Consider the following 5,919-nt stretch of genomic DNA (forward strand, 5'->3'; position numbering starts at 1 on the left):
AAAATCTTAAAAAACAAAAAAACAAATGAAGCCTAAAGCCAGCAGAAGGGAAATAATAAAGATTAGAGCAGAAATAAATGATATAGAAACTAAAAAAAAAAACAAAAACAGAAGAACAGATCAATGAAACCAGGAGCTGGTGCTTTGAAAAAATTAATATAATTGATAAGCCCCTAGGTAGACTTATTAAAAAGAAAAGAGACTCTTTCCCATCTTGCAAGATGGCGGGCGAAAAAGCTGAGAAGCCGGATACTAAAGAGAAGAAACCTGAAGCTAAGAAGGCTGATGCCGGTGGCAAGGCTAAGAAGGGTAACCCCAAGGCTAAAACGCCAAAGAAGGGGAAGCCCCGCTGCAGCCGAAACCCTGTCCTTGTCAGAGGAATTGGCAGATATTCCTGATCGGCTATGTATTCCAGAAAGGCCATGTACAAGAGGAAGTATTCGGCAGCTAAATCCAGGGTTGAAAAGAAGAAGAAGGAGAAAGTTCTTGCTACGGTCACAAAACCAGTTGGTGGTGACAAGAACGGTGGTACCCGAGTGGTTAAACTTCGCAAAATGCCTAGGTATTATCCTACTGAAGATGTGCCTCGAAAGCAGTTGAGCCACGGCAAAAAACCTTTCAGTCAGCACATGAGAAAGCTGCGAGCTAGTATCACTCACGGGACCATTTTGATCATCCTCACTGGGTGCCACAGAGGCAAGAGGGTAGTTTTCCCGAAGCAACTGAGCAGTGGCTTGCTACTTGTGACCGGACCTCTGTCGCTCAATCGAGTATCTCTGCGTAGAACACACCAGAAATTCGTCATTGCTACTTCTACCAAAATTGGTATCAGCAGTGTGAAAATCCCCAAACATCTCACTGACGCTTACTTCAAGAAGCTGTGTAAGCCCAGACACCAGGAGGGTGAGATCTTCGACATCGAGAAAGAGAAATACAAGATTACAGAGCAGCGCAAGGTTGATCAGAAAGCCGTGGACTCGCAAATTCTGCCAAAAATAAAAGCTGTTCCTCAGCTTCAGGGCTACCTCTGCTCTGTGTTTTCTCTCACAAATGGAGTTTACCCTCACAAATTGGTGTTCTAAATTTCTTACAAAGAACGTAATTAAATAACTGATCCATTAAAAAAAAAGAGAGAGAAAGGACCCAAATAAAGAAAAACACAAATGAGAGGGGAGAAATAACATCACATAAATATAAACAATTATGAGAATATTATGAAAAATTATATGCCAACAAATTGGACAACCTGGAAGAAATGAATAAATGCCTAGGAAACATATAAACTACCAAAACTGAAATGGGAAGAAATAGAAAACTTGAACAGACTGATAACCAGCAAAGAAATTGAATCAGTAATAAAAAATCTCCCATAAAACAAAAGTCCAGGGCCAGATAGCTTCACAAGGGAATTCTACCAAACATTTAAAGAAGAGTTAATACTTATTCTTCTCAAACTATTCCAAAAAACAGAAAAGGAAGGAAAGCTTCCAAATTCATTCTATGAGGCTGGCATTACCATGATTCTAAAACCAAAGACTCCACTAAAAAAGAGAGCTACAGGCCAATCTCCCTGATGAACATGGATGCAAAAATTCTCAGCAAAACACTAGGAAATCAAATCTAATAGTACATTAAAAGAATCATTCACCACAATCAAGTAGGATTTATTCCTGGGCTGCGAGGGTGGTTCAATATTCACAAATCAATCCACATGATACACCACATTAATAAAAGAAAGGATAAGAACCATATGATTCTTTCAATAGATGCAGAAAATGCATTTGACAAAGTGCAATATCCATTCATGATAAAATCCTCAACAAAGTATGGAAGAGAGGGAACAAACCTCAACATAATAAAGGCCATATATGAAAACCCCACAGCAAATATCATCCTCAACGGGGAAAAACAGAGCTTTTCCTCCACAGTCAGGAACAAGACAGGGATGTTCACTCTCACCACTGTTATTTAACATAGTACTGGAAGTCCTAGCTTCAGTAATCAGACAACAGTAAGAAATAAAAGGCATCCAAATTAGCAAGAAAGAAGTCAAACTTTCACTATTTGTAGATGACATTACACTATATATAGAAAACCCAAGACTCCACCAAAAAATTGCTAGCACTGATACATGAATTCAGTAAAGTCGTAGTATACAAAATCAACGTACAGAAATCTGTTGCATTTCTGTGTACCAATAATGAACCAGCAGAAAGAGAAATCAAGGAATCCATCCCACTTACAATTGCACCAAAAACCATAAGATACCTAGGAATAAACCTAAACAAAGAGGTAAATGATCTGTACTCTGAAAACCACAGAACACTTAGGAAAGAAACTGAAAATGACACAAAGAAATGGAAAGACATCCCACACTAGTGGATTGGAGGAACAAATGTTGTTAAAATGTCTGTACTACCCAAGGCAATCTACACATTTAATGCAATCCCTATCAAAATACCATGAGCATTTTTCACAGAGCTAGAACAACCCACCCTAAAATTTGTATGGAACCACAAAAGACCCCGAATAGCCAAAGCAATCTTTAAAAAGAAAAGCAAAGCTGGAGGCATCACAATTCTGGACTTCAGAATTCAGCTATAGTTATCAAGACAGTATGGTACTGGCACAAAAATAGACACATAGATCAATGGAAGAGAACAGAAAACCCAGAAATGAACCCAGAACTATATGATCAATTAATCTTCAACAAAGTAGGAAAGAATAATCCAATGGAAAAAAGACAGTCTCTTCAGTATTGAAGTGTTGGGAAAACTGGACAGTAACATGCAAAAGAATGAAACTGGACCACTTTCTTACACCATACACAAAAATAAATTCAAAACGGATTAAAGACCTAAATGTGAGACAGGAAACCATCAAAATCCTGGAGGAGAACACAGGCAGTAACGTCTTTTGACATCGGCCAAAGCAACTTCTTACTAGGTATATCTCCTGAGGCAAGGGAAACAAAAGCAAAAATAAACTATAGGGACTTCATCAAAATAAAAAGTTTCTGCACAGCGAAGGAAACCATCAACAAAACTAAAAGGTAACCTATGGAATAGGAGAAGATATTTGCAAATGACATATCTGATAAACGGTTAGTATCCAAAAAATAGAAAGAACTTATAAAACTCAACACCCAAAAAACAAATAATCCAATTTAAAAAATGGGCAGAAGACATGCACAGACATTTTTCCAAAGAAGACATACAGATGGCCAACAGACCCATGAAAGCATGCTCAACATCACTCATCATTAGGGAAATACAAATCAAACTACAATGATATCACAGCTGTCAGAATGGCTAAAATCAAGAACACAAGAAACAACAGGTGTTGGTGAGTATGTGGAGACAGGGGACCCTTTGTGCACTGTTGGTGGGAATGCAAACTGGTGCAGCCACTCTGGAAAACATCATGGAGATTCCTCAAAAAGTTAAAAATAGAACTACTCTACGATCCAGGTCTTAGAGATTCTCAGCAATTATCATGAAAGAATCTTACAAAGCTTGTCAGTTAGTCCAGACTAAAATTCTTAATTCATAGCTAGCACCATTCATTGTCTTTTTTGTACCCAAGTTATAGATCCCTTGAGGACAATGCCGGTATCCTTTTAAAATGTGCAGTTCTCTTAAATATATCAAATACATGCAGTAATCACACTACTAGGTATTTACCCAAAAGATACAAAAATACTTATTCAAAGGGATACATCCACACTGATGTTTATAGCAGCATTATCTACAATAGCCAATTATGGAAGGAGCCCTAGTGTCCATGGACTGATGAATAAAAAAGATGTGATATATGTATATAAAATGGAATATTACCAAGCCATTAAAAAAGGAATGCTATCTTGCCATTTGCAATGGTGTGGACAGAGCTAAAGAGTATAATGCTAAAGGAAATAAGTCAGTCAGAGAAAGACAAATACCATGATTTCACTCACACGTGGAATTTAAAAAACAAAACAAATGAACATGGAACGAAAGAAGCAAATCAAGAAACAGACTCTTAAATATAGAGAACAGAGTTACTGGAGGGGAGGTGGGTGGGGATGGGTTAAATAGGTGATGGGTATTAAGGAGTGCACCTGTTGTGATTAGCACTGGGTGTTGTATGTAAGTGATGAATTATTAAATTCTACACCTGAAACTAAGATTACACTGTGTTAACTAACTGGAATTTAAATAAAAATTTGGAGAAAAACAATTATTTTGACTGCTTACAGAACAGGGTGCAATAGAACACAGGTTGAAAACCACTACTTTTGATTCTTAAAACCAAACTAAAAAAAAAAAAATCAAAGACCAAATAATTTTCTCAAGGCAGGAATTTGGCAATTATTTTTGTTGGCCCCAAGAGAAAAATGGCACAGAACAAAAAATATACCATGCTTATTTTGTTTATATGGCATAGTAAAACAAATCTAAATTTATATTAGTATACTGCTCTTTTATACTAAATTGAGACCTGTAAGAATGGCTAAAATCAACAAGAAACAACAGGTGTTGGTGACAATGTGAGACTAGGCCCCTTTTCTCTAGAAGAATAACAAGACTTGTAGTTCTAGAACTGTAGAGCTTTCATACAATTAGTGGAATCATTTTTTTATGTTAAGATTTCTGAGTCATGGCTTCAACCTGTTTGCTTTCCAAGTGAAATAGATAACTAAGAAATTTCTTAATTTACTTGGCTAATTCAGTGGGTTTTAATAAGACCTAGATTACTTGGGTTATTCATCAAGGCTTTTTGTGAGAGGAGTTGCTCTGAATCAGCCAATTAGCTGCTTTTTTCTTTTGAAACTTATTTTCATTAACATAATAAATCTAAATACCCTGGCATCCTCACTTATGCCTCTTTTCTATTGCATTTTCTAACACTCTTTCAAGAAATCATAACTTGAATTCCAGTAAAGAGCTTTAAAAGTTTAGAATACTTATTACTATTTTCAATTAAATGCAACAATATGGGTGGTTATTTTTTAAGTAATCCCCACACTCAGTGTGCGGCTCAAACTCACAACCCTGAGATCAAGAGTGCCATGTTCTATGGACTGAGCCAGCCAGGCGCCCCCCTTTTAAAATTTTTAATTTTTTTTTTTTGGTTGGGTGGGCATCTTAATCCCTTTGTAACGAAAAGTCTATTTTCAAAATGCAGTGGTAGTTGTTTTCTGCAGACGTTACTGGTAAAAACAATCAGCGAGCAAGTCCTACGCTACTCCTTTAAGCCCAGTGTGTTATTTTTCCGAGTTAGGTGTTGGAGTTTCTCGATTTTGTTAGCCTGCAAAATATTGGAAGGAAAGGTAATATTTTATACATTCATTTCAGCCTAATAAAACCAACACTGCCTCTTAAAACTCTTGAATTCATTCCTTATCAGCTATTTCTTTTCACTTTATCTCTAGGAGCCTTCCTTGTGATATTCCCACCGCTTTTCTGAAGTCCCACATCAGACTGCAATCTAATGGTTCTTCACAATCTTCTCTTTGGCCATTCCTTCACCGCCCCGCATCAGCACGTTTAGGGATACTTAACCACTCCTTTGCCAAAGAACACGAGAGCTTGTCTGCACGTTTGATCAAAATGCGTTCCCCTAAATTACACATCCTAATTCCTTTAATTTCTCCACTACTCGTACCTTTCCTCCAGCAAATGAACCTCGGATCTAAAGTTAAATCTGCCCCCGCCTCCAACCTCCCAGCTCCTACCTGCGGCCTTAAGGCTGTTGCCCTGCCCACTGAACCCAAGTTCCTCTCCCCAGGCCTTCCATTTCCCAAGAAAAACAATAGCCGCGTTGTTTTTCAGGGTTTTAAACACCAGTATCCATTTTCTTCCTCCTCCTTCGACCCGAGGGCCCTCGGCGCTTCCCCACCCGGACGCGACCTCCACCACCTACAAGCCGCTTTTCGCC

The 5,919-nt window shown here is 37.9% G+C and overlaps 1 pseudogene; it reads left to right on the top strand.

Moving 5' to 3' along the window:
• Positions 1–208: 208 nt before the first annotated feature.
• Positions 209–1,133, top strand: LOC102733850 (large ribosomal subunit protein eL6 pseudogene; annotated as a pseudogene).
• Positions 1,134–5,919: the final 4,786 nt, after the last annotated feature.

This window comes from Leptonychotes weddellii, chromosome 4 (genome assembly GCF_054177405.1).
Source record: "Leptonychotes weddellii isolate Sample4059 chromosome 4, ASM5417740v2, whole genome shotgun sequence".
Lineage (NCBI taxonomy): Eukaryota > Metazoa > Chordata > Mammalia > Carnivora > Phocidae > Leptonychotes > Leptonychotes weddellii.